This window comes from Anser brachyrhynchus, assembly GCF_964034855.1.
Source record: "Anser brachyrhynchus genome assembly, chromosome: 3".
Classification (NCBI taxonomy): Eukaryota; Metazoa; Chordata; class Aves; order Anseriformes; family Anatidae; genus Anser; species Anser brachyrhynchus.
This window is the reverse complement of record NC_137696.1, coordinates 43,668,602-43,693,979: the sequence shown is the minus strand read 5'-3', so window position 1 is coordinate 43,693,979 and position 25,378 is coordinate 43,668,602. Positions and strand designations below refer to the sequence as shown.

General features: G+C 36.1%; 1 protein-coding gene across 10 annotated transcripts in view; it reads right to left on the bottom strand.

Moving 5' to 3' along the window:
- The window catches only part of RGS7 (regulator of G protein signaling 7), a 279,466-nt gene that overhangs the window by 114,388 nt on the left and 139,700 nt on the right, over nt 1-25,378 (bottom strand). The window contains exon 1 of one of the 10 annotated variants that reach the window (XM_080585134.1): nt 6,346-8,032. The exons of the other annotated variants lie outside the window; for them this stretch is intronic. The gene's annotated coding sequence lies outside the window, so the exon portion shown is untranslated. Of the gene's footprint in view, nt 1-6,345; nt 8,033-25,378 lie in introns of those variants that run through there. 10 annotated transcript variants of the gene reach the window in all.

Below are 25,378 nucleotides of genomic sequence, written 5' to 3'. Positions count from 1 at the left end.
GGAGCTCCAGTTTATGTTCAGCTTTGCCTTCTGATTTTTTATCTTCTGCTGTAGTGACTTTCAATCCTTTCCACTGCCTACCAGTGAAAGCATATCAATTACCTAAGCATGTACTACTACAACAGTTCTGACTCATGTCTAAGCTTTTGATAGAATTCATTCATCCTTGGGGTTGAAGCCCTTTCCTTACCACTCCAGATCCTCTACTTCTTCTGTATCCCTACATTTACTCCCTATCGTTTTCTTTGTATTTAATTTCCTGCCCTTATCTTAAGGGCATGTTATTCCTCCCCTCTTAACATCTCCAATACCACACTCCGTGCTGCCCTTTGCAACACATATCCTTCCAACCCTACCTCCTGATTCTTAGCCACCCTCTGCTGCTCTTGGCTGTGCTCTTCCTATCACAGTTTACACTCTTTGTGCCAAGACAAGCTGAAGGAAGTCTCATTTTTTAGACTCCAAGCTGCAGTTGGACTTCACTGTGAACATATTGGATTACAAAACAGATTATGAAGCAGTTCTGCAGACAAAAAGACAATTGCATTTATGATTTAAACAACTTTAAATGACAAAAACTGGCCTAAAGGGAAAACACACTCAGAAGCTGGGGGTGATGCACATGTTCTGTGTTTCAAGATGGTTGCAGAATGTCTACATTTCAGACAAGCAACGTAATGGAAAGACGTCATATAATACTTCCTTATAAAAATGGTATTTAAGTTGCTTATCCATTTCTAGTCAGACATAGTAATACTATTCTTTTAAAAACCTTAAATTTAAACAGCAAAAAGACAATAAAAGTCTACACAAATATGAAACTAATCAAAATAATAAAATCTCATGAATAGGCAATAATATAAAATATTAGAACCTGCAGATTTCACCGTCACTCCCAAGACTCAAATTTCTTCCTGTACTTCTAATTATGCATAATTTCCTTTGATCTTATTAAAACAATGAATATGGTGTATTAATAAAGCATTCCAGAGAAGAAAGAAATCCATTTTTACTCTCTTAACTGTAAATAATATAATTTTTTTACTTCCATTTTTTATTAAAATTAGTGAATAGCCTTATCATGTATTTCACAAAGCCTAGCTTATTTTAATGTAGCTTTTCATGCGTGTACATGTTACTAAATTGATTACGTAACAATGAAAACTGTGGAGATTTTACAACCATCTCCAGAGAAGAGATTTTCAATACTTTTTTACATGTATAAATTTTGACAGATATTAAACTTCAGCAGCAACATTTCTCATAGTATTTACACTGAATTATTTGTTAAGTGAGGCAATTTTGCATGCTCCTACTGTCAGATGAATACAAAATGTTTCAGGCAGATATTCCTACCTCAGAATATTCTATTTTTGTGAATTTTTATAAATACAATTTCTGTCTTTAAGAAGTTAATGAGGCTGACACTGAAGGATGAATTTTAGCTTAGTGTAAGATAAAACTTCACAGACTTCAATGATGCAGTTCCAAACGTAGGTACATTTTTTTCATTAGCTGACTAGAGAAAGTAGTCAGCCCTAAATATTTTCCTAAACCCTCGAAGGTCAGAGTAAAAAAGTAATTAGAGAAACAACATGAGATTTTTTAAAACTGGTTCTTAACTTTGTCTTCCTTCAAATCCTGTAGGTACCCCATGGGAAGAATTTTTCTACTTTTATATCTCACCTTCAAATGCTTTCCTCTTTACCTCTTCCAAACACTTTCCCACAGTGACACACCATATTTCTCAGTCCTCAGCTCCAGGTATCATATTTGCCTACATGATCTACACATCAGAAATTTCACTTCCATATGTTACACTGTCTTCTAAATAACAGAGGGAAATGAGATTTCTTGACAACTGTATCATCTGATTCTGAAAGATCATTACCACTCTATTCATATTTTATAATGAAGCTATTCCCCAGACCCAAAAGCCTGAACAGCAGTTTAAGCCAGCTGTAACACTTGAACACTCCAATGATTTGAGTTGCATGACTTCAATGACAAAAGCTTAGGTCAATAAATATTAACATATATGCTCTCCTTCTAGTGTGAAGGGTATTCAAGTAAAACAAAGTTGCAAATAGTATGTCATATCACAAGTGAGAAATCTATCAGTCCATTTTCCTTTGGGAGATCTCGTGGGCAACTGTAGTCCTAAAATAATAATAAAAAAGTATCATCTTTAATAGCTTGCTGTGTGTTTTTTTTTTTTTAGTGGTTACTTTATATGTCTAATCAACAATGTAATTCCATTCAATCATATCTGTGCCCTTTTCTAAGCTTTATTGTTTATGCAAATGTGTTTCTAAAAGCAAGACCATTGCTGTAATTTTTTATCTCAGGAAAAGAACAAGGCAGCTAAACAGGTGAATGCTTTACAGGAAAGGCAATATTTGAGTCCTTTGACTCAAATCCTTTGACTTTGAGTCCTAGCTTTGAAAATCTGGTGACCAGTAAATACATGTAATTTTTCATATACCATGCTTCACATCTACAGGAGAATCATGATCCAAGAATTAGGATGAAAAAGGTTACAGAATTCATTATTTGTAACTGTGCTAACACGTGATAAAACCTTTAACCTTCAAACCTGAATCTATCAAAATGACTAGCTAGTAGGATGATATAAATAGCATGAAAGCTACTATCTTGGTATCAAACATTTCAAAAAAGGGGAAAAATAAATAAATAAATAAATAGGAGTATTTGGTTTCCAGGCTCGGAGGGAACTAATTTGAATGCCTGATGATGTCATCTTACGATGCAGTATTTTTAAAATTCTAGCTAATATATTTCCTTTTTATAATTTGGAATGATCTAAAACAATTAAGACTTTTTAACTAGAAGCAAAATCAGCTCAGTGAAAGAAATTATGAGTCTTCATGTTGAACTGCAAGTAAAGTACTCTGAAGCAAAGTATCCAGATTGTAAGTGCTATATTTGAAAGATTTAAAGCCACAACCCAAAAGATAGAAAAAATTTGCCATGTTAAAATGTACTCAGATTTTGTACAGTGTTTAATGTGCCAGTCACAGGTAATGCTTGATAACAAAAACACTAATAATAACATTTTCAAAGGAGATTCTCAAGTGAAATTCCCAAAGTCTCCCTGCTTCGGTTTTGTGAGGTAGCTAAAAGGGAAGCTGGCTGTTAGATCTGTAAGGTGCAGAAGACCTTACAGACACCAACTGAATTTTGAAATCTCAGAAGAACCCTCACCTGTCATGCAAATTCCTGTATCAAATAAAACTGGACAAAACAAAGTGATCATTCTCAGAAAACATTAGAAACAGGTTTTTAGATTCAGAGCCTTTGAGACAATAGTGAGATTATTTCAATGTCAGCACCTATCCAGAAAAAGGAAATAAAATTCACCAAGTCCACAAATATGAAAGACTTTCAACTTTTTTTCAAGAAAGCAGAAAAAAAGTGTTTACATTCATAATTCAACACAAATCTCTCAACTGTGTTCTCCATGAAATGCATTTGCTCAAAAGCCAACTGGTGATTAATTTTAAAAGAAATTGTTTGAAAATAGCAGTTGCTGAAGCTGTCATAATATCTTAAGAAATATTTTTGGAGGAAAATGGGTGCTCTGAAGTCTGCAATGTTAATTTCCAAATCATAGTCATAAAGTCCAGGGAAAAGCTAAGGATAGCTTTCAAGAACAAAACCTTTATTTTAAACAAGTCTCTACAGAATATATTTAAAAAAGGTGTTGACTCTAAACTATGACAAAATTAATGGGAATTAGAGATCCATTTTTTGCTATGCAGAGATGCAATGAGCCATGTATACCCTGATCTGACAACAGAAAGGCATAACGAGATCTGCAAAATAAAATCAAAATCAAAATGCTCTATCATTTTAAAAAGTCAAAACATTTTTAGCTGAAGATTGAATTTGTAAGAAAGTGCATTATATTAATGAAAATCACAAACCATGAGACCACTGAGAAATTTAATTGAGCTATAATGACCTATCACTTCTTAAGGAGACAAGTTCAATCATGCAAAAAAAAAACCAAACTATTTTTTCTGCTAATATCTAGATATTGTAACTGACATCTATTCATTTTTTTTACCTGTAGATTTCAGAGTATTTACAAATGATGAAGCACATGGGAAGTTCTCCTGCACTCCTGATAGCAAGAGAAATTTTATCTTCATCAAGACTTTTGCCATCTGACCTCAGAAGGGTGATCTAACCATTGCAGTGCTTTTCCTGTGCTGTGAGAGCCAGGAAGCTGGGTTGATGAGTACATGTGTGCTGAAAGGCTTCAGCATCCAGTTACAGGAAGCTGGAGAATTCTGTGCAGAACAACTCCCTGTAGGGAAAGATTAATATTGCACACAAAGAAACAGTTTCTAAATATAAGACAACATGACTGTTATTGAATTAATACAGTGACACCACTGCATTTCCAATATATTTTTTTGTTTGAAGAGGGACTTGTGTAATTTTGACTTCTTTCTTCAACACCATTTGCTTTGTCACACTACTTCACGGTGAAATACATCAGGAAATTAAATTTATTTACTGATACACACTTCAAAATCTGTGTTCATGACTGAAAAATAAAGTGCAATTTCATTCCTCATCACTGATTCAGAAATTGGAAACAGAAAACAGATCAGATTAACAGGTAGATCACTTTCTCAGCACTTTATCTGAGGTTCATCCACTCACAAAAATTGCTTTCCAATGGATTTGGACTCTGTGAGGAAAGGCTTTCACTGGTGAATGGGGTAAGATGATCCACATTCTCCCTGAAGTTTTCACAGTCACAAATCTCAGAGCGCAGGTTGTCACTCAGTTATTTAAACACAGATGTTTTATAGTTTATTTCCGTTTTCTGAGAAGCATAGTTTCTGTACAAATTCCACATGCATATGCATGAAAGAAATCAAGTATCACACAAACTTTGGGCAGAAAGGCTGAGGGAAAAAAAAAAAAAAAGCAATGGCTGTACTATCATCACCAACACTTTTGATACACTTCAAGATCTAAATCTATTTTTCCATATTTGTACACATATGGCTTATTTTCAGATTCCCTTTCGCTTATGAGGATCAAGGCAAAAGCGATGATCTGGATTTGCTGTTGTGCTTGAATGAACAATGAGTTATTTCATCTTAAACTATGGTTCTAGTCAGTGCTGAACTACAATGGATTTCATTCTAATAAAAAGTGAATTCAGGGGTGTTTCATTTGCCCGTTTCTCAGTTTCATAAGTAAGGTGATCAAAAATGTTCAGATTGTGAAAAAAGGAAATAAGGGAAATGACTGACTCTGGAATTCTTTGTATTAATTTAAATGCTTTCCACCTTGATTTTTTATTTAACAGTTTTTTAATTTCTCTATTCCTTTGGATTAATGGAAAATAAATTCATAGATTTAAACCAGCATCATCATTTACCATAAGTAGCAAATGAGCTGAATCTGTGATTTGAATATGTTGCTGATTACATTTACATATTTAACACACTGACCTTTATTGGTTAAATGTGCTGGCTTTTAGAAGGAAGACATCATTGATCAAAGTGTTGTTTGACTAATAACATTTGCAACTCAACTTTCACACATTTATTTCTGTCACTTTCTTTTTTAAGTTACTGATGAAAACAAATGCATAAACTTGCTCTTGTGCCTTATTACAACTGAAAGTGCCCCACACATTTGTTGTAGCGCCCTTACACCTCAAGGAAGTTTTTAGCCAGTTACAGATTTAAAAATCTAATTTTAAAAATACTCCTAGCTCTACAGAGGATATGAAATATCTGAAATATCTTAACGAACTTAATCAAGCACAAAAAATAAACAGTTTTCCAGCTTTAAAGCAACATAATAAGCTGCAAGAATTTCTCTTTTTTTTTTTTTTAGTGAAGATGCACACAGAAATTTGCAGAAATAAAACCTCAAATGAATCATCCTATTGCTTTTGAATGGGACCCTTTCATTCTAATCTCGAAGCAATCCTCAAAAATATTCAAGTCTAGAACGACAGAAAGGACACATTCTTCTGGCTAGCATAACCCTGTGAACAACTTGTTTCTTGATATTGTTAAGTTAGTGAATCTCTGCTTCAGAGAGGAAAATTTCATTTATTTTCATATTGTGAAAGAGCTAATACAGGATATCAAAAATCTCTCCTAACTCTCACACCTATATAAAAACACCCAGTACTGCTGACCAACAAATTCCATTAACGTAAATTCTGCAGTCACACCCTGCCTCATAACCAATCTTCAGAAACAGAAATCCCATTCAAAAAAAAAAAAAAAAAAGAACACAAAAATGGAAAATGGTAACTAAACATGGCTGCATATCTGTGCTCACCCTTTCTCCTAACAGCGCCAATCCACACAGGCCAATGTTTTCTCCAGCAAAAGGAACTCGTGCAACGTTTGCCACTAAAGCTTCTCAAAAGACATCCTCCACTCAGATCTCAACAGCCACAAGTGACTGTTTTACAGATGACACTGGCTGTTCATAATTGGCAATGTACCAGTAATCACAGATGGGACCTCTGTAATCTCAAGGCTGTTATAATAAGCACTAAAGATTAGCATCTCACTGAAGAACCCTGCTTCATGTTAAACCCTTGCAAGACAAGAGTGATGCTGTTTAGAAAAACTATGTGCTCTGAAAACCCAGCATAGCTTTTCTCTTGTAAAGGGATTTTTATGTTTTTCTTCAAAATGTTGTAAAGCCATGTGATCTTGTTTGGCTATCATGAAATATCAGGGTTCAGGTGACACAGATAAAGACACTTTTGTACATTTCCTTGGAAATGTACCTTCACAATTTTTTCTGTGTGAAAACTCTTTGTGGGAAAAAAATAAAAAGAATCAGGACACAGGAAATATAAGTAAAAATCTGAACACCATAAGGTTGCCTGGAGGAAATCTTTTATAAGGAATCTTTATCTCCAAATAGACAAAGAAACAAAGAAACAAAAAAACAAAAAATCATTTTTATATACTGTATACTCCAAGTAAATCTTCTAAAGTCTGAGATAAGCAAGGAGCCCAGGAGGCTTATCAATGAGACCTTGATTTCTAGTCCAAAAATATCAAGTAATGGTAAAATATTAAAAACTAAATGACTTTATGGTTTCCTCATCATTATGACCCATCCCTCTTCTCCTCTCAACTAGTTTCTCTCTCCACCTTACAAACACAAACCCATTTAGGTACTACTAAGAGAGAAACAGTCAAGAATTCAGCAGTCCATCATATTCTCCTTCTCCCAATACCTTTAGGAGCTCTCAAGCTAAATTCCATCCTACGTTTTGGTGCAGTCCCCATGTGGAGGGCAGGAACCCTCCCAGCACAGAATGTAACTGTCCAGTGCTCTTCCCAACAGGGTTGTGTACTGCACAAACCAACAGACTGTACTGCAACCACTCTGCCCCGTCTTGCAGGTGAGGGCCCAGCCACCAACAATTTTTTGTTTTCTGTCTCTCTCAATGACAACATAACTTCTTTATAGAAGGAATAAGAAACTCTGTGTGAAAAAACAGTCTCCACCACTTACTGTTCATGGTGTTTCCTAAAGCATGAGGTAACATTCGTCCAAATCTGCTCAGGCACAGTCAACTCCAGACATTTGAACCTGAATGTCTCCATCTTGTTTTTTAATCAATATTGTCAGGGCTCCTTTTAATTCCTTTTACTGGAGCCTTTGTGTTAAATAGTTTAGAAGATAACAGGAGAAAATAGATACAATTTACTACCCTGTTGGGAAGGATACCCATGGCGGGAGTTTAGTACCTGGAGTCCCCTCCCTACTGCAGTCAGTGCTGGTTTATGGAAAGTAGAACAGCATCTAAGTGCTTCCGTGGAGCACCCTGCTGTGGTGCACACCAGTAGGAGAGCATGAGAGTAGACTCCTTCAAGAAAAGCATTCAGACGTAAAGAAGGAAATGGATGAATTCGACCTCCAGTTATGAAATAACATGTAAAAGGGCAGCAATAACATCACTGTGGCCCAACTACCCTGAACTCTCACTCTAAAATTCAACCAAGATCTGTTAATTACTTCAGGAAAATAAACAACACATTTTTGAAGAAAAAAAAAAATTGCTGTTTACTGTTAATAGTTCATCTGTCTTTATTTTTTAATCTATTAGATGTTTCACTGTGTCTTGCTGACAACTTGGTATAGAAAATAGGTAAATTGATAAGCACAAACTTTTGGAGTTCACTGCTACGAAGATACCACAAAATTGCACTGATCACCTCCTAAGTCTTCTTTCTTAACTAGCAAGCAAGCTTCAGAGTAAATAAGTAATGATTTATTGATAGTTTTATGGTGGAGGCTTCTCAGAGGAAAGCATCACCAAACTACGTTCTGTTTTTTTTTTTCTCTGTCTTTCTTTATCCAGTATATTTCTATGCAACTGAAAGTACTGAAATTGAGCTTTCCAATAAGTCATCAGTAGCTGAAATTTCTAAATACAGGTAATGCCTGCGGAGAAGTAAAAATAATGTATTTATGCTTGTTCCAAGGCAAGACCCCAGAGTTGCAGAGCAGACCTGATATTGGGGTAAAGATGATTTGTTCAAACAGCCAGAAAGGAACAGACACCACCATTTTGTGCAGTGCATGTAGACAGGAACAAACACTGTAAACAGAATTTCTTCAAAGTTTATAGCCCTTCTTGACAATGGTGTCCATGCATAAAAAGTAAAGAAATCTGATTTTATGATTTACAGTTTTTAACTCCCAATTACTTTAGTTTATACCTGCTTAAAGTAAAAAAATATTAATTAATTTGGGATTTTTTTGAGAATGAATGCAAAAACTCACTGTATCCAACTGGAGATTTTATTTATACTGTTTTTACAGATTCCACAATTCTAATGCCTTGAAAAGAAAGCCAACTATAAAAAAAAAATAAAAATCATCAAAGTATCAGCGGCACTATCGAAAGCAAACTTACGAACTTTCTGTAGTGTTGTCCTCACACACTGCAGCTTCTGGCCTCTCAGTTTTTCCCAAATTACATATCACTTTTAGTCAAATGAGTTCTTTCTCTCATATGCATATAAGTAACTGTCTGCAAGTGCACATTGATAGTCTCTACAATATTATTACCCCTGCAATAAACAGCTTTACATTATTATCCTTACATCAGCCATTTGAAAATAAAATGTAAAAACAAACAGCCTCCAATAAAAAGGCTTTGTGAGTCTTCACACTCTTGCTTCAAACAATTATTTTTCTTTTTTTCTTTTTTTTTTTTTTAATATTTCACTTCAATATGCTTAAGAAATATGATATTTTCCATCTCAAATGGTTCTTCTAATTCTTGCTGTACTGCCCCCCAAAGACACCCACACACAGATGTCAATGGAAGGAAGTGAGGCAGCAATGTAATTTTTACTAGGCACTTCACATCCACAGAGGAAAATCCTGAAGTCCTAATTCAGGAGTAATAGGAGTACATATATAAATGATATACCATTTGACTTGTGATTTTGACTCTAAGAAGAAAGCCAGTGGAGACAGCAACTTACAGTTTTGACGTTTGCCCATCAGCAATGTCAATGTGCTTCCTTCATCACAGAATTCCTACACAATAATAGTTAATTTATACAGCTGGTTTGGAAATGGGTTCTTCCAACACTGCTATTTCAAAATACTCTTTCAGTGACTCATGCTCTTACTGTTCTCTACACTTAAGGCTCTGAAAACGGATGTCCAAAAAAACGTTTTTGATCATCACAGATTTCTTGAATAACCCAAGCCATTTCACTTGGTTATTTTGAATATAATACATCCTTCAAAAAGATTTAATGATGCTAAATACAACAGTATAACGTGATGTTATGCAGAAACTCCTCATACAAGCTGAAGAATTAAATATGAAGAACCCAGAAGTTCCCCAAAAATTTGCTCATTAGCCAGCCATTCTCACAGCTACAGAAATATCTCCAATGGGTAATTTAATTCTTAATAAAAGAGATGCTACAACACGATGGTTGCACAAAGATAGCACCCAATGTGGGGTGCCAGCTATCAAAGAAAGCCCCAAAACACATATTTCATGATGAACTGCCAAGGAATTGCAGAATAAAAATACTTTGTTTGGCCAAAGTGATCATATGTGTTTTTTTCTCAGTGCTTTTAATTTGAAAACTTATGTCGTAATGTTCCATGGTCTCCAGCACAGACCAGTTATTTTTCAGATAATAGCAAATAAATATGAAATATAAGATATGAGAAAGTTTGATGAAACTGAGTAGAAACTTTCATCCTTAATACTAGTATTCAAGTGTTACACAAGAAATGTCATTAACTATGATCAGAACTTTGCTCAAAGCTTCTTTTTTTTTTCCTATTTGAAATATGAAATATTTTAATATTCAATAGACTATAGAAAGTTCAAATGAATTTCTATTTTTGATTAAGCCATGCTGGATGTTTTTGTGATATTTCCTCCAAATCCATGACTATTTTAATACTGCTGTGTCTCAGAGTTTACACTTCAAAGATCTGCTGCGGGGCTACATTTTCCAAAAGGAAAAGAAATGAAGTTATTCAAATTGTAAGTACCTATAGTTTGAACCATTTGTCTGATTGAAAATCCAATCCCATTCAGCTTTTACCAAAATATGGCATTGTTTCAGGACTTTATTATGCTCAAGTGCTTGGCATAAAAAAAAAACATTTACATCATACAGCATAGAATGAACTGTGTTAGAAATAAAATTGATCTTTGCTCTAGCTCGATACTTCCACCAAATTCAGTATATTTTCCATTTGCAGTCTTTCATCTCTATTCAGACTATGAATTATTTTATTCTAAATGTCAATAATTGTGCTGCTCTACTGTCTGAAGTAGATGTGACTTTTCTCAAAGCAATAAAAATCTCATGGTTCTTCTCACGGTAGTTCTTTACACATGCATCTCAACTATTTTGTCACAATGAAGGCAAAATATATTAGCTCTTGAGCATAATTCCCAAATATTCACTGAAATGTAATGTGTGCTGACAACTGAAATTCTCAAACATTATTTATCCATCAGTGGAGATTTATCAAAAATTTAAATAAGCATGAACTACCATTTTAATATGCAATCAACAGCTATTGGGTTTAAAATATACTTAATCATACCATCCATAATAAGTATGATATTTCTGTCTAAAATTGAAAATTGAAGCATGGTGTATGCTTATATATATGAATACGTATACCGACCTTTTTTATAAACTGTGCTCTTTCCAATCACAATAAACTTAGCAAACTGAGAAGTAAAACTTACAGAAAATAAAACCCTCTACATTTTAGTTTAACAAGTTCACTCCTTTGCTGCTCTGTACGCATGGGGACATCCACACAAGCATTTGTGAGATATTAATTGCAGCCCTGTATCTAGTATTGGCTTTTTGTCTATGATATTTTTGTATGAATTAAAAGGCAGCCTTTCTGCTTTTACAAGCAACTTGGTACCATATTAACCAAATGTCTCTTAGAAGCAAAACATTTTGTTTTCCATCAGTAGCAGCTTCTGACAGTGACCATGGAGCCATCACTAATGGCTCCATTTTAGGAATGTTTCCTGGTGTCTGGACAAAGCAACGACTGCTGCAAAAACCTCCTGCCTCCCTCCATCCTTATCTTCACATTCATTATGTGCAGAGCTACCATTTGATATATTAATCCATTAACTTGCAGGGAGTAGTTAAAAGTTTATGTGAGAAGGTAGGAGAGAGTCATTTTCAGCCATCTGCTACCGGGTAGACGAACAACAAAAAAGACATTATTCACAACAATGCTGGATCACTAGCCTGTGGTGTGACCGTTTGCAAGTGAGAGGGTTTTTATTTATCTCTATATTAAAGATAATAGTTCCCCATACTGCACTGTAGATTTGGGGGGCTGAAGGAATGGAAGTGTGTTGAAAAGACTGACCTGTAAGTATTGGTATAATAAATAATACCGTGTCCTTATTTGTCATATTATTTTACTGTACATGTCCATGTTTAATTTCATTTGGATGAAAGAGCTGAAAATGGATGGTGTCCTGCTGTTAACACAAAATGGGTCTTTTATAACTTAATCTTGTGAGTGCCAAAGCTGTTTGTGAGGATGAGGCTGAAGCTCTTTTTCCTTCCCCTTTTTTCACAAAATGCAGAGAAAAATTAAGTTCATACTGTTGCCTAGGAGTATGCAGTGACGTGAATACTACTTTTAGCACCTGTTGCGTCTTTGCTGTTTACATTGTCAGAGTAAGAATAAATAGTAGGAAGAGGTAAAAAAAAAAAAAAAAAATCTTTCTATTGAAACATACACAAAACTATTTACAGGTCTATCCAAACCAGCAGTTCTGTCCCTCTTCTTCCCATCCTCCATACAAAACAATTTTATTTATATTTTGTATATTTATATTTATATATTTATATTTATATTTTGTATATTTATATTTATATATTTATACTCTCCATGTAATATTTTAAGATCTGTACATATTCTATCTAAAATTGTTGATGGTCACCATTTCTTCCCTAAACATCAATTATAGACTCAGGAATGGATGGGAAAATAAAAGCAGAATCAGTAAAGAAATATAAAGAAAACAGGTATCCAGTACCAGAACTGCTGTTTATTAGTGGAAGGTCAAAGCAGACGCAACTCCTGACACGAGTTAGTCAACTAAGGAGCTCTGCTGTCTAAATGCAATATGGTCCCAAGGCTGGGAGGGAGGGGGCAAGCAGGGGTGTGGGAAAAAAAAAAAAAGTGTTCTTGTTGAATTTTCTTACATCCCGAACAGACCTAAAATGAACTCAACATTGATTTAAAAAAAAAAAAAAAAAAAAAAAAAAAGCACTAGCAGCCCTCTACTGTAAGAAGAAATAGAAGACAACAACAAAAAAATTTTAAATGTAAAGTATTTTTTCACAAATCATATCCTGTTCAATCTGGCAACTGTGACTAACGTAATTCTCCTGGTACCCTACTGACAGAAAATAAATTGATGGAGAATAGCAAAGGGTACTTCTGTCTGGACTAGCAAATAGCCTGATGATGGCTGTAAGCAGATCATTTCCCAAGGCTTGGTAGTCTGGGAACGGAGCCATTCTTCTCTCCAACATACAGGGGAAAAGGAGTAATGGTGAGATGACTAATAAGATGTTTTCTTGATATAAAAGAGGATGAATACAGGTCACTAAGGAAGAGAAGATTTAAGTAGATTACCCCTTCCAATTTCTGCTTTACTTTGCATTAGGCAGGTTTATACTCAGAAACCAAGTATAAACCAGGATGTATTTAGTCCTCCTTTCTGTTATGCTAATTCTACTTGACCTTACATAGAAATGAGCTTCTGTCAAATACCAATAGATAAATAAATACCTGCCACAGCACTATTTTCAATAAATAATCTCCAGTGGATGGGAATACAGGCTGTTGCTTGCATGTGACTTCCTTTGTTTCGTCGCACCTGCTATGTTGCTCTCTTTACAGCTGCCAAACTGGCATTTTTGATCCTTTCCACTGGCTCACCTGAGCACACAGCTGTAGATATGACAGCATTCACAGCAATAATTTTCTGTGCCACAAGTATTCCTCTATAAAATTCTTGGACTGGCAAATGGTGTCACTCATTTGCTCTGCATCTCTTTAGAGCTCACCAGCCTCTAACAGCAGGTCAGCCCTGAGCCTGCCCAGACACACTTGCATGGTGCAGTTTCCCTCGGCTGATGGCATCAGGAAATACAGCAGTTTAAGGTCCAGAATTAGTTCCATACACTCACAGGAGAGCCGTATCTCAGGTGAGCAGTTTCTTTTTTGTCAAGTGCACTACCGAATCACAGAACGGTTGAGGTTGGAAGGGACCTACGGAGGTCATCTGGTCCCAGCCTTGCTCAAGCAAGGCCACCGCAGGCTGCCCAGGACAATTCACAGTCAGGTTTTACAAATTTCAAAGGAAGGAGAATCCACAACCTGTGTCAGTGCTCAGTCACCTGCACAGTAAAAAAGTGCTTCCTGATGTTTAGATAGAACTTTCTGTGTTCCAGTTTGTGCCCAATGCCTCTTGTCCTGTCACCGGGCACCACTGAAAAGGGCCTGGCTCTGACCTCTTTGCACACTAGCTTATATACATTGATGAGATTTGCCCCAAGCCTTCTCTTCTCTAGGTTAAAAAGTCCCAGCTCTCAGGGGAAAGATGCTCCAGTCCCTTCATCATTTTTGTAGACTTTATCAGACAGGCTCCAGCATGTCCACATCTCTGTTGTGCTGGGGAGTCCAGAACTGGACACAGTCCTTCAGATGTGGCCTCACCGGTGTGCACTAGAGGGGAAGGTGTGCACAAGGGAGGCAACACTGACCTGCTGGCAACACTGATCCTAATCCAGCCCAGGATACCACTGGCCTTCTTTGCAGCAAGGGCACATTGCTGGCTCATGTTCAGCTTGGTGTCTTACCAAGAACCCCAGATCCTTTTCTGACAGGCTGCTTTCCAGCCGGTGGCCCCCAGCTTGTATTGGTGCCTTGAGCTGCTCCTTCCCCTGTGCAGGACCTTGCACGCCCTGCTGAACTTCATGAGGTTCCTATCAAGCCATTTATCCAGGTTTCAAGTTCCCAAACATTAACAGATAGTAAAACATGCCACCCAAACAAGAGACGAACAGTCAGTTTGTCACACAACGCACGAACAAAAGTAACTCAAATCAAACAGGAAGAGTCAGAAGTCTTTGTTCAGCTCAGATTCAGTAACTTTCATCTCTTTCTGGCTATACAAAGAACATGCCTTTGACCATCTTTGTTTCTGGAACATATACATTCTATGGTTTTAAGTAATAGCTCTTGCAATCTATTTATATGCCACTGATTGATTATTAATTTAGGTGAATAAGTTAAAAAAATATTTATAGATGAAATTTTAAAACTTCAATTTTCACATTTGTAATAATAGTAATGAGGCTCCACTCTGAAGTTGTGCATCTAGAAAACCCAAGAAAAGAAAGTAAAAGATTTCAACCTTGTCAACACACCTTTAAACTTTGGTAATTTTTCCATATTGTGTGTTTAAAATCACCATTCAGCTCGTCTTATAAGAGATGTAGTTGTTAGTTAACATTTTCTTCCTTTTAGCAAGTGAGCTAACAGACAGAGAACCTCTTCTTCAAAAAAGAACAAGTGTGCATTGAGAAAATAGAGGAAAATTACAGCTCTGTGCACAGGTTCTTAAGATGAAGCACCCACTAGTAACTCTTGCTACAAATAAAGCAAATATATACATGAAAATAATACTTTAGTGCTTCCTAAATTTGCTATACTCTACTCTTAGTAAAGATGATTGTAAGGAATGGTCCAGCAATTCGTGTCAATAAGGGATTTGAAGGGTTAACATTGAGGCCCGGGTCTAGGTGATAAGAGAACAAAGGGGTTTTTAGAGAAAACTGCTGACTATTGCACGGGATGTGGCGCCAGTCTCTGACATCCGGCCCAGAGGCTACCAAATAAGGAGGGAGGGGGAGCTGAAGGATGACTGAAGGACAAAGTCTGCGAGGAAGACTGCGGGCCTTCAGCCTGAGCGACCCCCGAGAGACCACCAGAGACTGATACGCAGGCATCCCTGGGAGGGTTTCGGACTCCGGGAACCAATTATAATAACCCTGCCTCTTCTAGAAGTAGTAATGAATACGTATTAGCCCAGGAGCATAAAAACCAGCCGCCTTACGTAACAGGTCTTGGTGGAGCACAGACTCCCGGCGCACCCAGCGCTGTTTGCTTGCCTCTATTCGTTTAATAAATTGTAAACTTTGATTGCAATCCTATTTGGGACTCGGTCATTTATAACAATGGTAACCACTAAGCCAGGCATATCACAGAAGGCAGAAGATCTGGCAGAGGAAAAGCTACTCTGCAGTTTGGTGTTGCAAAGTTCATTCAAGAATTTTAGTATGGAAACATGCTATGGTAATTGCTATTTAAATACACTGGAACAGTGAGTCCCTCTTCTAAGGACCCTACAATCAGCATTTCTGATGTGATGATTTAACTGGATAATGAAGATTCTCTGTGTCAATCATATTCCACAGTTGCTCAGTATAGCCCCCTACTTCTCTGTTACTCTCTGAGCTTCTTCAGCCAACAGCACTAGCTGATTAGCTAGCATCAAAAGGATGCGTCAGGAATCACAGTAGAACTCATTAAACAGCAGAGTTTCCACCCAGCAGTGACTTCAGAGGTTCTGAAACTTTGTTTTGTTCTGAACTGGAGGCCCAACACCAAACATCAAACTTTGTACAAATTGAAAAATTCCAAAATATTTTCCTTTAATGTTATCAAAATGTTTAATTCAACAAGGGCAAAGCCTTTTTTAAGTATAAAACAAACAATGTTTCATCTTCATCTTTCTGACTCATAAGACAGCTTTTAACAGAAGTATAATAATAAAACAATAAAATCAAAATGCAGTATTTCAGTACTTCCAGATAATGACAACATCAAAAAAATTCTCATGAAACAGTCTGACTGTGGAAACATTTCCCAGCAGAAAACTGATTTGCTATGTAAAGCTTCAGAAAGCTTTAAAGGATAATTCTTCTAAATTAAATAGATGTAGAAGTTCTGAACGGAACTAAGATGGATGTGCTTCATTATTCTATGAAAGTCTTGTCTCTTTGACAAGGCCAGAGGAGAATGCCTTAGGATCTGCTAAACTGAGCACTCAGGGGAAGTAAATTGATAGTTTTAGAAACAGGAGGCAAAATGAAAAGAGAATAAAGGTCAACCTCATCTGCCTTTTTCTCTTAAGATGTTACCTTGTCAATGGTTAACTACCCAGAATGAGTCAATTTTTTCTTCTACTGCATAATTTTAATAATATGTTGCTTCCATTGTAACCTCAACTGAATTCAAAGATATCCTTATCATGCAACATAAACACGAACTATTGCAGTGATAGCTCTGGTTAGCTAATATCATGCCTTGCTGTTTAGTGATTACTCATCTTTCCTCCCACCGAGTAGAGAAGAAAATGGATGAGCCTTGAAAAGCTACCACTTTTTGCAATTTCATATAGCAAGTACTGTTTGTAAAATATATTTATAAAATTACAGCTCTTGTAACTACTCTATCTGTTTCCAGAGAGTGAGTTATGTATAGCAAGGATGAAAACATTTGGAAACTCTCTAGAATTTAGTTTCTTAAAGACGCTCACTTGAAAAGAGGAGTAATATTCAACTTAGTATTTCAGTAGTTTCAACTCTTGTCCTTTTAAATGTTAATTTCATGTATATTTTTCATTCTGGTGCTATGCTTAAACAATTTCTACTTATTGACTGTGAAATCCAAAGGGATATCATAAAACCATTCTCTGTCTTAGTTACAATATTAACTCTGCTATGGTCAATATAACTGCTTCAAGTGTTTCAAATCAATACAGTTTCAGGAAGTGGTTAACAGAATTAATGAAATATATCTCAAATTCCTCTCAGCAATGACATATGCTGAGATTCACAGCAAACAAATTATGATTCTAAGTTGTTTAAGAAAATTAAAGCTTATTTTTTCATTCTTTCTGAGATCTGTATGCATGCAAAATTGTACTGAAGCAATAACTATCCAGAGGTATTTTAGTTCAAACACAAAAAGAACTTGACTATACAGTACCATACAGTTTTATCCTCAATTGCACCTTTGCTATGTTTGTAAAAGCTGTAATTGTCTTTATAGCCACTAATTTTTCCATAAATGGACCTCGTTTTTTTCAGAGCCATCTGAAACAAATACACAAAGAACAATGCTCAATTCTTAGTATCATTCAGGAAGGTGTTCAGAATGCCTCTCATGCACCTTCCTGTGCTATAAGAGCTGAAGCAGCCATGCTCCAAAATGAACACCACCACAACTCTTGCTATTTATAAAAATAAGGAAGCATTCAGGCTACTTTGACATGGAAAACTTTTGCTTTACAGAAAGCATTAGAAATGCGCTGGTATTCTCACCCCTCATCCAAAAGGGCTCCTTTGTTTGAAATACAGTTGATGCCTTCACAAGGAAACCCAGACAAATGCTTGTAATTGAAGTCATGCAAGTAAAACAGATGTTCAATTTCTGGAGAGAAATTAGGTCCAGAAATGAACTGGAGAAGGTGGCATGAACAGTCTTGAACAGTTAGTGTAAAATAACTAAAATCATCCTTTACAGATGAAGCCTCCCAAGTGTCAAGGGGAAAAGGGCCCCAGGTCACTAGCACAGATAAAACCAGAACTCTCTAGCTTATCTGGGTTCAAGTGGCTGTGCTCTCTCCTGTCTGTGTGCAGGGAAGCTGAATGGGGACGGGTCTCCAGGCCACCAGGCAAGGAGTGTCTCAGATGACTGGTAGGCAACTGTGCTGAAAACAGGGAAAAAAGAAAGAAAAGTGGGAGGTACAAAGAAGCAGGACAATGGGCTTGCTTTCTCAAGGACCTGCCGCTGTCTTCTTGTCTTGGTTTTGACTGATAAGGCTACCTGTTCCAAGCCTGGACACTGGGATTTGACACAAGGAATGTGATTTATCAGAATGACCACTGATCAAAAAAAAACCTTTCAGCGTGGGAAACAGGCTATGATATTCAGCTTGTCCCAGAAAACACAGCGTTTAAAGTGAGTGTATCTCACAGAGAAATAAAACTTATTACGAAGTGCCCAGTAAAGAATTACTTGGATACAGAAAGTAATTTATTTGATTTACAATTTGCACAACAGTATGTGAAAGAACTTCAGTAACAATAGCCCACCATTACCACCCTGATGCAGACATGCTTCTCTTTATAGACATGGGAGTGGTGACACGAGAGGCCTGTTGCCACAGAGAATGGCCAATTAAATAAAGAAAATCCAAGAGACTTAATTCCAGGCCCCAGTTACAAACCCTAAAATATTCTAATGCCTTAGACACAACTGAAAAAGAAAAAAAAAAGTTTTTTTTTCTCTTTTTTCTCTCCTTTTTTTATTTTTTTTTATTTTTTTTGGTGCAGTTAGAAGAGTAATACTATGTTTAAAATATTAAATAATTTTAAGAATGACAGGCAAATTTTAATTTTATTTCACATAGGCAAGATTTGGTCTAAATAACTCACAAATCTGTAGACTGCTGAACTTACTATCTCAAATATTCCTTTACTAATGAATCAGTCTCAGTCTACTCATTTATAAAAGCCATGAAAGACATGGGAAATATACAGATAAAGGTCAGTGTTTAGCATGCTGAATTCAGGAAAGTCTTCTAAGCATATCAGGCTTTTTCTTGATTTTCTTTCGTATAAATCCCTTCATATCATTTGCACTGGTGTCTGGGCATAAGATAAATGTTTTGGTTTTGGTGCATTTTTTAATCTTAGCATTCTGTTTGGTTTTAATCCATCACGTCTTAGCCTACGTCTTCCTTAAAGGAAAGAGATTTTAAGGGGGTTGTTAGGCTTTCTTCCTTTTAAATAGTAGCTTGAAAGCATTTGCAAGTAAATTTTGCTCTGCATTTGCACTACAAAGCATGAAGCAATGATATTTGTCATTACAGCCTATATACATTTATATATATCACTGAATACCATTGCCTGCTAAGGCAACATAAAAGGCATTTTCCTTAAAAACTTTTTACCTACCCTTCCAGGATTAACACATGTTGCAAGTTAATAAATATCGATATTATACAGCATTCATTTTAAGTTCTGCCCTTCTATAACTCATTTTTTTCTTAGAAATTTAGTCCTTTGCAGTTAAGAGGTACTGCCTTAAATGCTTCAGCTAGGGACTGCTTGTAGCTGCATCATATAGCTAATTCTTCCTCCTTTTCTGTATGCAGGTTGCCATTTTATTAACCGCAATAAGACTGTCCAAAGGTTTTGGTATTGCAAGATAGCATGCTTCCTAGGTAACAATGCCCTTGAGCTATATATTATCTCACACGGACACATTTTCTTGTGTCTTACTGCTTAATTTTATCACTCTTTTTAAAATGTATGTTCCTGGATTTGTATTTGCTTCTTTGTTTTTTTAAGGCAACATTTTGAGTCTTAATGTTTGACTCATTTTGATTCAAAACAGAGCCTTTGCTAGGAAGAAATAGAACCAGAGTTTACATCAACCAGTCCTCATTTTCCAGGCTCATTTTTAAATCTGTTTTCAGATACAGTCCTAATCTCTAAAATTTGGATTCTACTTTGCACAAAAATTACTGGCATTGCACTGTTTTGCCATGCTTTTGTAGCATTTCTTAAACTGGTGAAGGGGAATATAAACTGAATGCTTGAGTAATGAAAAGAGATAACTTCTCTGTGTTGTGCCATAAGCATGTATTACCCTAAGCATCTGCCAGATATAAAGATCATGAAAAAAATATAACATGTATGTGATTGCCTACTCCTTCTGTGTACTTTAATTCCCACCACATTTTTCAAAAACCTATATACATTCGGTCTGATGTATTACACAGAAACTGTTTTGGAAAAAAAAAAAAAAGCTTCTTGGCTTCTTTATTTTGCAGTAATGTATGGTTATTAAAGGACAGTTTGTGCCCTTTGATGCTAAACTCAACACTTAATAAACTCCTCAGCTGGAAACCGCAGAGAAGAGCCTTGTAGATAAAGGGAAAAGGCCTTTGGAAACCCAAGGCGAAACCCCAGATCCTAATGGGTGCATCCACATTTCATCAGATTCTAGACACAATTAATGAAGTCTCTGACACAGCCACAGCGTGGGCTCTGTCTTTGATATGAGTGCACACAGTCCAGTGTTGGATGAAAGTAGTTTGTGGATCCTGTGCTCTGCACTTCAGCAGGTGGCCACTCCACATAGCACCCGTTTGCCAACCCCCAGCCCCCAGCCGCAGCAGGAGAATATGCAGTGTGCCTGTCTCCTTCTGCACAGCCTGACCTGTTGACAGGGTTGGGAGACTTTCTTCTGCGCTTTCTCTCACCTTGTTGGGTGCTGTCTCACTTTTTAATCAATTAATCTTTTCAAGCAATTTACTGGCAATCATAAAAGCAGATTTCCGACAACGCTGAAACACATACTTCGTACATCAGTGCTGAGGCATGTATTTAGTGCAGTGCTTTCATTAGATTCTAGGTAAAAAAATACCTAGTTAAATCTGTACTGGTTTCACCACAGCTTTTCTTCATGTGAAAGGTATTTAAAATTTGTGTGTATACTTCTCTTTCAAATAAACCTATTCCTTCTGTTTGCACCATAATTGTGTTATAATTGTATTTGTTTCACGAGAGGAAAACTAGTGTTGCATCTAGTCAGAGAAAAAGTGGAAACAATAATGTCCAGTAAAAATACTTAATTTCAGACTCAAACTACCCATGCCCAGTTGAGGAAAAGAAGAAAAAAAAAAAAAAAAAGACAATTTATTTAGCATTTCTCTGTTTCTGGTTCCTTCTTTCCAAGTCAAAACTTACTAGACATCAAAAACATTTTTTATCTTTAAATATTCTTAGCACAAAGAATGTTTTGACTTCCCAAAATAATAGAAAAGATAGTTCCAACATGTTTCTAATATTGATCCAAATCTTTATTACATCCAAGATACAAGGCTATAATCTACTTTTTATTTGACAGATATGTTGATTTGAGCAGTTTCAGCTGACTGAGGACATCTCCTGCAAATATAACAACTAATATATTCAGTTTTTCTTTTTGCTACATATCCTGCCTGTTTTCTTGTTTGTGATCTGTGCATTTTCCCTTTTTCTTTCTTTTTATTATTTTTTATGATGGACAGATTACTACAAAAAAATCCATTTAAGTTCAGTGGTTCCCTTAATAAGCCCAAAATGACACTTTAGTTTTTAAAACAAACCAATATCCTATTAAGATTGTACATTATTATTCACGAACAGGTTATCTCTCTTGACTCCCTCTTTCTAATTCTCCCTTTCCAAACATTGGATAGATGACTTTAAAATATGGGCTTCAGTAGACAGGATATCAATAAAACGCCAATGAAAATGTAGCCTGGGCAAAATTCTAGCAAGGCATGTGAACAGTTTTGTTGCTGATCTTTGTGACAAAGCACCTTAATATTTGTGGGTGCAGAGTACAGCCTGAAGAAAAGGAAGATGAGGAGGCCTGTTTAACTGTGCAGAACATAACTTTTTCTCTGCACTTTTGCTCATCAGCTTGTTATTCAATCTTGCTGTAAATCAAGCACCATTGTAGAGAAGAGACATGAGCAAAAACCTGAGCACAGTTTCAGGTTAATTCAAGAGTCGTGATTAACAGGAAAGTCAGCTTCACACTCGTCTTCCTCCTAGTCCTTCCACATCTTTCACTACATCTACCTCCTCATCAGGAGTCCATTCTTGAGTACAAATAATACAGGCAGTTTCTATCTTGGCTTGACTAGTAATAAATTGAACACGGAGACCAGCAAGTATTGATGTCTGAGTTTGACAGCGTGGGCTAAATAGCCAGGCTCCACAGGTGTGCTAAAACATTCCACAGCCACTGAATTACAGATTTTATCTCACCTTTTAGAACAAAGGATCCAAGAGTATTTGGCACAAAACCCTTAAACTGGGGGCCCACTTCTCAGAATAATAATTATCATTTTACTTAAAATAGATCTAACATATATAGGACTAAGTTGCTATTTCACTCTCTCACTTAAATATTTATTTTGATTTTTTGTCCAGCTTTAAAAAAAATAGTAAGGAAATTTCCCTTTTCAAGCTTTTTCAGTTGGCAACCAGTGACTTTTTGGCTGAAATTGTATAGAATATTCTGTTTTAAAACACGAGCATGTGTGTAAATGGATAACAGTATGTATGCCTTGGATTGTTTTCCAAAGCCACTTAAAGATATGGATCATTCCTACAGTCTAGTTAAGATCAATGAGATCAATGCAGAGGATGAACACAAATAATGTTTAAATGCATACCTTGTCCTGGATGACCGTGATTCAAATGGTCTAATCTGTAATATCAAAGCCCTTCAAAACTCACATCACTGAGGAATTAAGGTGCACTTTCCCTACAAAATTTTGCTGCTCCCATAGAAGCCATTTCTCATTCTATATTAAATAATCTATGTTCTCTCAGGAAGGTTTTGATTAATCAATTAATAAATACTGTTCCCAAACAGATATTGTTTTTAAACACATGTAATGTCTTTGATCAAAAAAATTAGTATCTTTAAGCAGTTTGGAGCCTTTACACTGGTAATGCCTAGCAATGCTTTTCCTTCCCTCATTAAAAAGTTTTAATTCTGCCTTCCATCTTCCCAACTCACTTCTTGTTCAGGAATCTGTTACAGTCCTTCCTCGTAACTGAGAGCTCATGAGGCCCTTCCCTTTCCTAAAATGCAGGTGGTCTTCTGCTTCTTGGTTGGTGCTTTCCAGTTGCCATGCTAGTTTAAATTAATTACTCTTATCAATCCATCCTGGCTCTACTAAAATACACTTAAAATCTATTCAATGTTCACTTCATTCTCAGCTTTTGTATTTCTCTAAAATAGGATACTTCTAGCTTTTAGCTAGCTACAATAGCATGTATTTCATTGCTCATCAACTGTTGTATAGTTTTTTTTCTGCCTAATATACAATTTCAGCACATCATCTCTAAAAGGAGAGTTTTAATAAGGATTAGTTTATAGAACTCACTTAACCCATTGCAGAAGTATTTTCTGAGCAGTATGCTAAATCTCAGCTATGTCATATGAAATTTAGCAATATGTACCATCAAACTCATGCATTCGTTGCCTTTGTGCTGATCTGACAGAGCACATGACAACAGCTGCTGAAGGGTCCCTGCTCAGTATTTCAACAGCATACCACTTCTGCTTGCTGAAGCTGTGCTCATTGTCCTTTGCACAACAGCCCAGTTGAAAGAGTTATGACCAAAACATGGAGAGTAATGGACATCCATCTTGGTGGGGTTTTGTTTGTTTGTTGTATTTTTGTTTTGTTTTGTTTTTACACAAATTTTTAAGAGATAAAAGAGATTAAAAAAAAAAAGTGAGACAAGCTGCATTCTCCTACTTACTTTCAACAAATGTGCTTGAAGAGCAATTTGTTGCTATGACCAAATTTTCAGGCATTTTCTGGAACATTAACCTCAATCACTGGCCTTTAAGTAGTCCAGGGTTTGAGGACATCATGCCTGCCAGTAGCTTCCATGTAAGCATGACACAAAATCAAGATTAGATTCCCAAATCCAGCTCAATTAATGTGATGTTATTTGTAGCACAATCATATTTTCTACCTACTTCCAGCTCAGAGCAACCAGCCCAGAGCACAAGCAGAGCAGCTAGTGTCCATCTGCAAATACTGATCATTGCAACTATGTCTTTGTGGCTTGCCAATTGAGAACTTATGGTAATTTTTTACATGATCTATCAACAGTGAAAAAAATGTAGGTAACATGCAAGTGTATTTCTGCAAAACAGCATTTGACCCCAGGCACAAAAACAAAAGAGATGAGTCACTCCACCTCCACCTTTCATTAAAACATAATTCTGATCTGTTCTATTGAATAGATGCCTTTATAAGTATGAAAGAATTGATAAAATTGTTTAAAAACACCCACTTCTAGAATTCAGATAGTAGGAACATAAGAATACTACTAACCCAGGAAACAAGTGAATAGAGAACAGAGGGAGAAGTTTTTTCGCTGAAGAGTATGGAAGCAAGGAGAACTCAGTTTGAAATTGTTACTTATGAAAGCAGTTAGAAAAAGGATAAGAGGATAAATAGGTGGGAAGAAAAAACAAAGGTGGAATTTATGTAAACAAACCATTAATAGGGAGGTTTGGTCCAGTGTCTTTTCTTTATTCATACAATATTTCCTGCTCTAAAAATAAGTGAAGGAGTTTGGGCAACAACTGGGCATTTTATTGCATACTTATTTTGTTTAAGATCTGTAAACCTTTCCTCCCATAATAAGTAAGCCTGTAACATACATTAAGATAATCTTAACAAAAAGGTAAACACTATAGAGGTCTACAGGTCTGTAAAGTATTTCCACATTTTAGTTATCCCACATTTGATATAAAAAGGTTAAATGGAAAAAATTCTGGCATCAGAAAAGCACCTGGGGTGCTGACATCCATAAGAACCCCACATGAACATGTTAATTTGGTATTTGGGTCTTCAGAGAAAGAAAAAATGCAACAAAATGATCTAACACTTCTAAATACTGCACAACTCTTCTCAGTATTTTCCACAAGCTTGCTATATATTCTGACCCCAAGCTAGAAAGCTGTGTAGCAGTTTTAAATGGCTAATTCCCATGCAGTATACCACAATTTAATTCATAAAAGGAGTATTTGCATGCATTGATGGCTAAATTGAAATCCAAGCAGGTATATTCAAATACCTGAAATTCACATGCCTTGCTGGTGATTTGTGCATGAAAACTACACATAT